The following is a 13,022-nucleotide window of genomic DNA, read 5'->3' on the forward strand; positions in this document are numbered from 1 at the left end:
TCATGGTAATCCTCCTGCCTTCACCTCTCAACAGCCGGATTAACAGGAAGGAGCCACCATGCCTCACTTCCATGGTTCTTAAGAAAGCTTCTGGACCACCCAGATATAAATAGAGTCTGAAACAAAAGAAGTGGAAAAGAGATGGTGTGGGGAGCTTGAGTGGGTGAGTGGGTGGGGGTTGGTCAGCAGGACAGTCCCCGATGTCTCATCTCCTGTTATTTTTCCTCTAAAAGCCTGTTCATTTGCTCTTCAAATAGAGGCCCTTTCCTAAGTTACACAAATAAACCCATCTCTAGTTCTTCGCTGAGCCTCTCCGTTGGCATATAAACACACCTTGGCATATAAACACACCTTGGTTTCTCCCATCCTTCTGTCTGCTGGCAGTCAGATTTGCAGCCGCTCCCCCTCTCCGCCCCCCAACTGAACCCGAGTGGGAAGAGGAAAAGTTCTTCCTCCCTGCAGGGTTGCTATGAGAGCTGTCTGCAAGCGAGCCCTAGAGACAACTCCCTTGGGGCAAGCAGACATTTGGCCTGAGGGGTTATTAAATGCCCAGAGGCAGCCAGCCGCCTGGCCTTGTGTGGGAAGGAAATCAGAGGAGCCACCATCAGCTTCAATTTGGAGAATGGGGAGAGGCGGGTCGTAAATATTCACCGGGAGGAAACCGCAGCCTGAGACATGGCCAGCCAGGCCGATGACACGGCCCCAATGCCACCACCTGGTGCGGGGATGGTGCATCAAGCAAAGCGGTCTTCACTATCCTGAGCACCTGGGATTGTGAGCGAGCACTCTCAGTTTGCAGGATGGTGAAGACGGCATGGGCCCACCTCATCCCCACGTTGACAAATGCACCAGACAGCAAGGCCTGTCTTCTAGCTCTACTCCACATGCTTTCTAGTATGGAAACTTCCAGGCAGCCATGATTAAGGGCTTGGAGGAGGTGGTTATCAATCAGTCCACCATAGCCTGCAGGCTCACAACTAGGTTCACAGCTTGAGCTGCCATCAGGGCAAGAGAGACCTTGGAGGCAAGACTGTGCAGACATCCTCTGTTCGACCTCTTGCAGGCTCCACTGAAGCTATGACCTGCTTCCTATGGTTGGCTCTTCCCCCTTTCCCTCACTCATTCATCGTTCAGGCCGACTGCGCACTGATGGTAGGGCCTGGCCCAGGGAAACCTCAGGTAAGAGGACACTTTGACTCTGTGCTCGCGTAGCAGAAGCAGGTAGATCTCTGCAAGCTGAAGGCCAGCCTGGTCTACATAGCAAATCCTAGCCCAGCCAGGGCTACCTAGGGAAACCTGTCTCAGAGGAGGAGGAGCCGACAATGACAATGATGATGGCAATGACACAAAAATGCAATGCCGTGACATACTGTAAAGGACAAGGGCGGTGGCCTGGGAGACAGAAGAGGACCCCCCACACTACACCCAGTGCTGCACCTGATAACCAGAACCCAGCGACATCACTTACTCAGGATAAGCAGACACCGTCCTAGACCCCACGACGCCCAATGGACAGTCTATCAGCAGGATCCTGACGTTCAGCTAAGATGCATCACATGGGTGAGCAGCCTAGGAGACAGGCTTAGGACCAGACTTAGGAACTTAGAATGTGAACTTTGTGTGATGACCCTCAGCATGATAAAACATAACTTTTGGTTCTAGAGAGATGGCTCAGAAGTTAAGAGCACTGGCTGCTTTCTAGAGCTCCTGAGTTCCATTCCCAGCAACCACATGGTGGTTCTATAATGGGATCTGGTGTCATCTTCTGGCATGCAAGCAGAACACTGTATCCATAATATATAAAATCTTTTATTTATATATTAAAATCTTTAATATTAAGAAAATTAAAGATTTTATATATATATATATATAAACTTTTGTTATACTGATTATGTTACCTACCTTCTTGCTTGCAACATATCTCTTTTGGGGGGAGTTGGGGGGTTTATGTAGCCCAGGCTGGCCTAGAACTTGCTATATAACTGAGATTGTCCTTGCTCTTTTTCTGTCTGATCCCATCCCCCAAATGTTGGGATTACAGGCATATGCCACCAAGCACATCGTGACAGACCTCTTGACAGGTGTCACAGGATGGTATAAGACGTCTCGTGGTGTCACGTCACGTCGATATCGTTACCAGCAAGCTGATGAGACCTGCTGAATCAGGTGTCATTCTGGACCAGGTCTCCTGTGTGGAGTCGTGAAACCCTACTGCAATGACGACGCTGTGAGTCTCGGGGACAGGGGATAAGTGACAGCATAGAAGTGCTCCCATGACAGTGTCAGCAGGCCAGGAGTGTGAGGATGAACAGGACATTGGCTTCTTATCAACAGCTTGGCCTCAGCTCCAACCTGGGCGCCTTCTGGATATGCCACCTCCGAGCCTCAACATCTGTACTTTCGAATGGAGTCTCGGCAATTGTCCTCTGTGGTGTGTGGGATTCAAGGCAACTGTATGACAGACAGATGCGTGCCAACAGGCCTGATTGTGCATGGAGTGGTCAGCAGTTTTATCATCCCTGGTCCCCATTTCTAAGGAGCAAGACCCCACAAAGATGCCCTTAGCTTTTGCAGGAGGCACCAGGGCTGACTAGAGGGGGCAGGTAGATGGCCTTGCCTGAGTTTGAAGAGTCTGGACACAGGAGGCGGGAGGTAGGGAGCAGCGTTGTACACAGCAGGGTCCAGAGGGACCACCCCTCGCAAAAGCCACTGCCCAGGCCGGCAGCCAGATTGGTCTCTGGCTTTTACTTTCCTGTTCAGTTCTGGAAAGCCCAGTTAATTCAAAAGAGTCATTTTAATCAATTAGATGAAGTGTAAAATAACCGTTCAGCTCGGCTCAGGAAATGCGGCTGGTTGTCTCCAAGGCTTTATTGAAAAGGCATTAAGACGGAACTATGAGCTTTTTGAAGGTGGGCAGCGAGGAGGGCGGGGGTTGGGGGGGCTGCAGCCGCAAAGAGCTCTGTCTGCCCCAGCCACTCCTGCCACACTCAGGGCAAAAGAGCCTTGCACGGCCTCTTTGAGGACCCAGCAAGCTGTCACCAGCTGTGACTGAGAAACCCCCACCCAATCTTACCCCAGGTGGCTCAGCCTGCCCCAATTTCTCCCTGAGCCTTCTTCTGAGTGGGTTTCCAGCAAGGGTTTCTCCTTCCTGAGGTCCAAAGCAGCATCCCCTCTTGCCCCATTGTACAAAATGACAGCCTGAGAAACTGCACCAAGTCCCAACACACAGTGGGCTCGGGGGACACATGAAGGGACAGCACTTTCAAGTCCCAGAGCTTAGTCAGTGAACCAGGCTCACCTTCGCTTTCCAGAACATCTCTTGAGGGTTTGGAGGCATCATCCGGTCTCTCTGGGTGTCCCCCGTTGCTCCAGCATTCCTCAGCTACTCTGCCATTCACCGGTCAGGACCCCGGTCCACCCAGCAGAGGATCACACTGGCCACAATGTTGAACACCTGTGGACACAGGCCATTCAGAACGATCCATTATGTTGCCAAGGTTTCAAGTTGCTGATTCTCTCTGTGCTGAGCCCGAGTGACTGGATGGAGCCCAAGAGACAGCTGGTCTTGAGTTAAATACGGCCCCTCAAAAATACCCACTCTCTATCACTTTGATTTGTTCCCCACCCCCAGAAGCCATCAGGCCTGAGGAACTAGTCACAGGTACAAGTCTACAGAAGCCCCGTTGGGAACTCTGGGCCCCTCTCCCACTTTAATTCATTATGGAAATTCCGCCTCACAGAGTTCAGTGAGAGCTCTCCACAACAGAGGAAGTCTGCTGGAGTGTTACAGCTCTGAGAATGCTAAGGTGAAGGTAGTTAGGGGAATAGAGAGGGACTGGCCCCACGTGGACAGAACTTGCAGCCTGTTCTGGGAGCCACAAGATCCTACCATAAAGCACGCTGAGAAGGCGGCTTCCTCCCTGTTGCCATTGGTGATGAGCGACAGCCGTTCCTGTGGGCCTGGCTGAAAAAGTTGAACCTTGGCTTCCACCCCAGTGGACAGCTGGACACATGAGTGGCTGACAAGGGTGGGAGTGGGGGCTTCTACTTGGAGGGGCTTCCCTGGAGTTCTGTCTCCTCAGATGCAGAAAGGGTTATGTTGTGTGTGTGTGTGTGTGTGAGAGAGAGAGAGATTTTGAAACAAACTAGAACCACCTGGAAGAGGCAACCTCTATTGAGGCATTGTCTCCATTAGACTGACCTGTGCAGTCGGCTGGGCAATTTAATGGTTGATGTAGAAGCCCCCATCCCACCCCTAGGCAAGTGATCCTGGGCTGTATTAAGAAAGCAATTTGGAGCTGGGCAGTAGTGGCGCACGCCTTTAATCCCAGCACTCGGGAGGCAGAGGCAGGTGGATCTCTGTGAGTTCGAGGCCAGCCTGGTCTATATAGAGCTAGTTCCAGGACAGGCTCCAAAAGTCCAAAAGCTACAGAGAAACCCTGTCTCAAAAACAAACAAACAAACAAAAAAGCCAGTAGGTATCATTCCCTCGTGGTTCCTGCCTTGAGTTCACGCCCTGACTTTCCGTGATAATGGGCTGTAAGCGTAGACACAAACCCTTTCCTCCCCACGTTGCGCTTTTCACTGTTTTCCCCACTGCAGCCACAGAAAATGGAACTAGGCTGGTCTGCCCCAGGCCTAGGTTTTCTGACCACACTCACCGCAGCCCACACCCTACGTTTGTGAGCAGCCTTGAGGTTAACTGGGGAAGAGGAGGTGATGGGATGGGTTAATCAAAAACTAAGTGTATAGAAAAAAACCATATGGAACCCTGCTACCTGGTCAGCTCATTTTGAAAATATAATTTTAAAAAAGCTTGAACACAGGTAGTACGCATGTGTGGACAATGCCTTCCTGGGAGACATGGGTCATTAAACGAAATATTCAGGGCCAAGTGTGGGCCACCTCCCTATGCAGTAGCCTCAGCACCCCCAGAACAACACAGGCTATGGCCATTACTCTTGGTTTCCCACCAGAACTAGATGGTAAGCCCCTACTGCTGAAGAGAAAAACACTTTGGTTGTAGAACATGGAGAAATCGAGCTGGAAGCAACCTGGACACTTCCTCCATATATATATACCCGAGACATAACATACAGACTATTGCTGCTTTGCTAAGTGGATGTATTGTCAAACTGCCTTCTAAATATTTATGTTTAAACTCATCGACTAGCTCTGTTCTCAGCCTCGAGTCAGAGAAACTTCTCTTTGCAATGGGCAACAGTTGGGGAGGAAAGGGTTATTCCACTCACTCTTCCACATCACAGCCCATCACTGATCACTGAAGTCAGGACAGAAACTCAGCAGGGCAGGAACCTGGAGGCAGGAGCTGATGCAGAGGCCATGGAGGGGGGCTGCTTACTGGCTTGCTCCCCGTGGCTTGCTCAGCCTGCTTTTTCCATCTCTCTCTCTCTTTCTTTCTCTTTCTTTCTATATATCCTTCTTTCTTTCTTTTTTAGATTTTTCAAGACAGGGTTTCTCTGTGTAATAGCCTAGCTGTCTTGAAACTCGTTTGTAGACCAGGCTGGCCTATGCCTCCCAAATGCTGGGGATAAAGGCAAGAGCTTCCACAGCACTTTCTTCTAGAACCCAGGACCACCAACTCAGTGGTGGCCCCACTCACAATGGGCGGAGCCTCACACATCAATTACTAATTAAGAAAATGCCCTACAGCCGGATCTCATGGAGGCATTTTCTTAATTGAAAGACTCTAACTTGTGTCAAGCTGGCAAAAAAAAAAAATTAGCCAAACAACTGACCCCTTGTCAACTTGACACACACAAGAAGCCATTAAGTCATAACCTTTCTTTCTTATACTTTCCTAAGGTCGCACATTAATAAACAGTATAATATGAACACATTCCAAGTCTGAAAAGTTCCAAACTTTAAAAATTCAAACATTTAAGAATTCAACCTCTTTAAAATCCAAAATCTTTTAAAATTCAAAGTCTCTCAACTGTGGGCTCCTTTAAAATCAAAAATCAAATGCTTTTGGGGTTGGAGAGATGGATCAGAGGTTAAGAGCACTGGCTGCTCTCCCAGAGGTCCTGAATTCAATTTCCAGCAACCACATGGTGACTCACAACCATCTGTAATGAGATCTGATGCCCTCTTCTGGCCTTCAAGGGTACATACAGGCAGAATATAATAATACATGAATAAATCTTTTTTAAAAATTGAATTCTTTCTTACTTCAAGAGGGAAAAATCAGGGCAGTCATAATCCAAACAAAGCAAGCCCAGACTCTAAAAGTGTAGATAACCCAGTCCAGTTATTTGAGATTTATTCATGATCTGAGCTGCTCCAAAGGGCTCGGGTCACTTCTCCAACTCTGCCCTCTGCAGCATACACAGCTTGTCTTCTGGGTTCCGGCCAGCTCCACTTCAACCCCTGCTGCTGTTCTTGGTGGTCATCTCATGGTACTGGCATCGCCAAATTCTGGGGTCCCTTGCTACAACCACCCTGTACTTTTACCATTGGCCTCTCCTGGTCTTAGTGCCAAGCTTCAGCTGTTCACCAGGACCCCTTCATGTCTTCAAAACCAGTACCGCTGGGTGACTCTTACACTACCAAGTTCATTTGCCAGAACAACCTTGGCCACCTCTGGAACACAGCTTCTGTGTGCTGACCCTGAGGGAACACCTCCCAGTTTACCTCAGTGATGCAGGGCTCTTCTTAAGCACCAATTTCTTAGCTCTGGCTGACCTGCATCCGTTGTCCAGTAATGTAAAGGTTTCTCATTAGCGGTTCTGGTGTCTTATTAATCACAGCTGATTCTTCGGCTCCGGCTAACCAGAACCACCGAATCTTGGCTCAAAGGAGCAAATGGCTCCAAGAGTCTTTTTAGGTGGCTCTCAAACTTCCCTCTGGACCCTCACAACTTTCATCATCGTATTGGTCTCAACATTCTTATCTTCCAAGCTCCTACAGAACAGCTTACTACTTTCAATGGCTTTTCGAGCCCCACGTTCCAAAGTCCTTTCACGGTCCTCCTAAAAGCAACCTGGTTAGGGTTTTCACAGCGGTACCCTGCAATCCTGGGACAAACTTGTCTTAGTTAGGGTCACGATTCCTGTGATGAAACACAGTGACCAAAAGCAACTTGGGGAGGGAGGGGTTTATTTCACTCACAGTTCCATTTAACCATTCATCATCAAAAGCAGTGAGGCCAGAAACTCAAGTAGAGGAGGAGCCTGGAGGCAGGAGCTGATGCAGAGGCCATAAAGGGCAGCTTCTTACTGGCTTGCTCAGCCTGCTTTTCTTTCTTTTTCTTTTCTCGTTTTCTTTTCTTTTCTTTTCTTCTTTTTTTTTTTTTTTTTTTTTTGGTTTTTTGAAATAAGGTTTCTTTGCATAGCCTTGGCTGTCCTGGAACTTGTTCTGTAGGCCAGGCTAGCCTTGAACTCAAAGAGTTCCACCTGCCTCCTGAATGCTGGGATTAAAGTTGTGCACCACCACCACCTGGCTTCAGCCTGTTTTCTTATAGAAACCAGAACACCAACCCGGGGATGGCACCACCCACAATCAGTCATTAATTAAGAAAATGCCCTACCTGCTCTTCCAGAGGTCCTGAGGTCAATTCCCAGCAACCACATGGTGGCTCACAACCATCTATGATGAGATATAGTGCGCTTTTCTGGCCTGCAGGCACGCAGGCAGGCAGATACTGTATACAAAATAAATAAATAAATCTTTAAAAAAAAAGAAAGAAAGAAAGAGAAAGAAAGAAAGAAAAAGAAAATGCCCTAGCTGGATCTCTTGGGGGCATTTTTTCCATTGAGGCTCCCTCCTTTCAGATGACTCTAGTTTGTCTCAAGTGGACATAACACTAGCCAGCACATTCTCAAAACATAAACTACTTAACTGTAGGTTTGGGGAATGAGTCCATTGTAGTGCTTGCCTGGCATGCACGAAGCCCTTAGTTTAATTGCCAGCACTACAGAAACTGGGCATGGTGGCACACTACCAGTAATCCTTGCACTGGAGACTTAGGACGCAGGGGACCATAAATGTAAGGGCAGGTATGGTTGAACAGCGAATTTGAGGGGAGCCTGGACTACATGAAACCCTAACTAACAAAGGCTCCAGCTATTTCACTAATGTGACTCTAACTTAGACCCATCTGAAAAGCAGCAGCCTGGCTCGTCCCTGGGGGCGCTCGCTGGCGGACTGAACTGGGGCCCTGGTGTTCTTATTCCAGCCATATGTCACATGCCAGCTCATCTGGGTTTTACAGTGGAAGCCTGGTGCCATCAAAATGTAACCATGGTGGCAGCACCAGCGGTGGCGCTGTGGAAACTCACTGAGCATGTGCCAAATTCCAGGCCTTTCCCCAGTCCTCTAGATAAATAGAGTGGGACCCCCAAAACACAGCTAGGAAGTGTCCAAGTCAATGTCTCTACTATTAACCCGGACTGAGGACCAAAGAGACTGTCACACCCCGTGTCTCCTCCACAGGCTTGTTCTAACAGAGTGAGCCACCTCCCTTTAAGATGAATAAAATACGCATAGGTGCAACCATCTCAGTCTTGACAATGTTACTCGTATGTGCGTTTGCAGGGTTGACCGTTTGGTATTGGAGAGCCGAATGGTCCGTTCTTCCCTGGGGAAGACTGCTTCTCCTGGTCATATTATAATCTCAAAAAAAAAAACTTGAAAGAAATAATTTAAAAAATAAAAATAAAATTAAGAAACCCAGTTCTGTATATTCTGGTCTCCATTTAAAGCAGATTGTCGTTCTCTCTCTAGAAACTTCTATCTACAATAGACACACAGTGGGCTGGAGAGATGGTTCAGTGTTTTTTTTTTTGTTTTGGTTTGGTTTGGTTTTTTGGTTTTTTGAGACAGGATTTTTCTGTAGCTTTTAGAGCCTTCCTGGAACTAGTTCTTGTAGACCAGACTGGCCTCGAACTCACAGAGACCCGCCTGCCTCTGCCTCCCAAGTGCTGGGATTAAACGCGTGTGCCACCACCGATTGACTTGGTTCAGTGGTCAGGATCACTGGCTGCTCTTCCAGAGGTCTGGGGTTGGATTCCCTGCACCCACACAGCAGTTTGAAACTATCTGTACCTCCAGTTCTAGGGGATTGAGATCCCTTCTGGCCACCATGGGAACTGGGAATACACCTGGTGCACAGACACACATACAGGCAAAACACCCACACACATAAGTAAGTCTAAAATAGACCCACAAGGCTGGGAAGATGGCTCAGAGGGTAAAAGAGCATGCTGGGTAAGCGTGAGGACCCGAGTTCGAGTCTCCAGACCCCACAGGAAAGCTGGCTACAGTACTGTGTCTGTAATCCCAGTGTTCCTACAAGGAGAAAGGGAGCAGCCTCCCTGGTACATGCAGCAGAAAACAAAACATTACAAAAATGAGGCTGTTTCAAGGTAGAAGGTGAAGATCAATACCTGAGAGGTTGCCTCTGATCTACATATATGATGCCATGGCACGTGTGTGCTCATATTCACACACACAGTAAAACAAAATACACACACATACAGACAAGCAGGCACTTTGATGAATGAGGGGTAAACTTGTAGACCTAATGTCCTGATGCTTTGGAAGTACCAACATGCGCCACCTACTTGGTGCCAGATGGGATGCTAAATGAATCAAGGTCCAGAGGCTTTGGACTTACGTCCCCATGAGCACAGAGCTAAGAAGAGGCTTCAGGAACTAGAAACACACACTCCATCCACGCACGATGGGGAAGCAGGGAGAAGAGCAGTTGGCTTGCGCAGCCAGGCCACTGGGCACTGTGGGGCCAGGTTTACAGCTGGCTATGGGTTGTTCACGGCAGCCTTTCCTGGCACCATCTGCCATGGCCTTGTGCCTGAAGCTGCTTGGAATGAATCCGCTCCATCTGGTGTGTGTTTGTGTGTGTGTGTGTGTATGCGTGCATGTGTGTGCTGCTCATTTGGGAGATTCAGGGAAACTGAGGCCCAGGGGTGTGTTAATGGCCCAAGACCACACTGGTAGCCCACCCTGGCTGAGCTCTCCTCCTGACTAGCCTTGGCTCCCAGGTCTGTGCCCCTACCACCCACACCTGGCGCAGTGCCCTCAGTGCAGATGTGGGTGCTAATGCAGTCCCCGGAGGAGATGCCCCCCTCTTCACGCTCACTCGGTGCTGCCCTTTGCTTCCCCCAGGGACAGGCTGACATTCTCCATGGTGAGCTCTCGTCCCTTCTCTGTACAGCCCAGAGCTAATTGTCCTGATTCCCTTCCAAGAGCAGCCTCTCTGAATTGCCTTTGCAGACACAATTAGGCAGGTTCGGCTTGACTTTCACACTCCGGTTCTGAAAAAAAAAAATCAAATCAGGCAGGAAGCGGCGCCTCTCGGAAGTTCTCTGAGAACCCCTTTGTGCAGTGAACAAAGCTCACACATAATTACCGGCTTAGCTGATGAGCTTAGGACTGGGCCTGCTCACGGAAGAATGGGACCCAGCATCCCACTCCAGCCTGACCCTAGCCCTCCCTTCATTAGCCAAAGCTATTCTTGGAACAGACAGGCAGGCAGAGACCAGCACTGTCTCATGGGACATGTGTGGGGTGGCAACATCCCAGAGTCCCCTCCACATAGCCCATGGTCTAGAACAACTAGTCATAAGCTGATGGTGGACAGAAGCCATGAGTCCAGTGGCCCAGAGACTGGGATAGGAGGGGGTGGGGATGGGGAGGGAGGAGGTGGAGGGTGAGAGGGGGTGGGGAGGGAGGGGGTGGAAGGTGGGAGGGGTGGGGGGTGAGGAGGCATGCCCTGGGTAAAGCAACACAGCAAATTCAGGTCTCTCTGAAGGAGCTCCTTGCCCCGTTTTCCCAGCCAGTAAAGAAAAAATTGGGAACTTCTAGCCTAAGAGGGCAGCTTCCCTGCTAAACTACTGGGTACACCCCCATCATCTGCAGACTGCTGACAGTGAAGGCTACAGTCTGGGCAGAGACAGTGAAGGAACATTTGCAAACACAAGGACCAGGGTTCGAGCCCTAGAACTCTTTTAAAAAAAAAAAAAAGGTAGAAAAGGGGCTGGGGAGCTGGCTCAGCAGCTAACTGCTCTTCCAGAGGACCTGAGTTCAATTCCCAGCACCCACACAGTGCTCACAACTGTCTGTAACTCCAGTTCCGGGGGATTCAGTGACCTCTGCTGGTAACGCATGTGTGTGGTGCCTAAACATAGACACAGGCAAAGCACTCATACATGTAAAATAAAAATAAATAAATAAATCTTCCTTCCTTCCTTCCTTCCTTCCTTCCTTCCTTCCTTCCTTCCTTTCTTTCTTTCTCTCTTTCCTTCTTCAAAGTCAGTGAGTGAAACTGGACATGTGGCTCAGGAACTGAGAAGGTTTGCCCTGTAAGCGTGATGGCTTGAATTCAGATTGCAGCAGGCATATCAAACACAGCGTCACACACCCCAGGAGCCTCAGCATTGCGGAGGGTGGAGACAGGAGGATCCCTAGGGCTTGTTGGCTGCCTGCCTAACTCTGGGTTCACCGAGAGACCCCATCTCAAAGGAACAAGGCTGGAAGTGATAGAGCAGGACTTGTAATAAACTTCTTTGACCTCGGTGTGTGACCTTAGGCCTGCACACACACATACATGTACATACTCATACATACATATATGTGCACACGTAAGCACACATATGGTACTGCACAGGCTCGTGTGCATGGACAGAGCTAATTGATCATTTTTTAAAAATAAAATGTCTTTGCTTGCAAGACGGAAAGCAGAGAGAAGAGAGGAAGAAGAAAGTGCCCCTGGGCTGGGCTGGCAGGCAGTCATAGGCTACACAGACACTCCTAAGGCAGAGGCTTGAAGAGCCCTGAACCCACCCAGTGGGTGCAGAAAAGCAGGGATGGGGGTGGGCACGGGAGATCTTGAATCTATGGAACGGATGAGAATTTAGTCAGAGTCTAGCAAAAATTCAATGTTTCATTCCCCCCCCCCCCCATCAACAGGCTCCGCACACACCAGGTGCCTCTGGCCCATTTGCTTTAAATCAGCCCCAGGCTGATTCAGGGAGCTCCTGTCGAGCGACTGCCCCAGGTGAGCACCTGAGACTCCGAGACTGGCTCGACATTGACTTTGCTCCCACCCGCCATCAAGAAGAAAGTGTGAGTCTGGTGGGACCAGAGAGGGGGCAAGCCTTGGCTAAGGTTACAAAGCAAGTTCAGGTCCACTTACCGAGATAATGGGGAGCGAGAAGATGGATCCCTGAATTAGTGCACGGTTGAGAAGACCTCTTGAATGGAGCAGCTCAGAGGGAACCCAAAGCACACGCAGGATGTGGGAGCAGTGAGGAGGGCAGAAATAGGAGCATGCGTATTTAATCCTACCCCTGTGGAGGCTGAGGCAGGAACACCGTGAGTTCTAGGCCATGCTGTGTTCCATAACAGAGACCCTGTCTCAAAAATCCCAAAGCGAGAGTCAGTGGGTAAAGATCCTTGTTGTGAAGTCCGATGATGTCAGGTTCAGTTTGGTCTCTCGGACCCACGCGGTAAAAGGTAAGACTGGACTCCCGTAAGTTGTTCTGTGGCCTCCACCTGCACTTCTGGTCCCAGAGCCTAGCTACGCGTTGAGTTTGAAGCCAGCCTGCGCTACATAGTGAGACCGCACACGTGTCACAGAAAGCACTATTCAAGGAAGAGGCTATTGCATGGCAAAGCTCCTGGGCTAGCCTTCTCCACGGGACCCCAGGATACCCACATGATTGACTAATTGGAAGTGAAGGTGTTGAGCAGGTTTCCCTGGGTTTTAGGTTGGGGGTCAAGGTTAGAGTCAGCAAGGGTTTAGTCCCAGCAGGGTACAGATTCATCTCAAGCTTAAAGGGAGACACTGAGCCTGGAGAGCAACCAGGCTTTTCTTAGGGCACAGCTCCGGACCACAGCTCAGGGCCACAGGCCAGGCCTCTTGTTACTTGAATTTAAATTAACATAATGAGTTCAAGAGGCCCGATTATTCCAGACACAGAAAATGAAATTAGAGAGCATGGCCACTACAATTGTACTCCGATCTGTCGCATCCTCCCGCA

The sequence above is a fragment of the Microtus pennsylvanicus genome, chromosome 8, assembly GCF_037038515.1.
Source record: "Microtus pennsylvanicus isolate mMicPen1 chromosome 8, mMicPen1.hap1, whole genome shotgun sequence".
Taxonomy (NCBI): Eukaryota; Metazoa; Chordata; class Mammalia; order Rodentia; family Cricetidae; genus Microtus; species Microtus pennsylvanicus.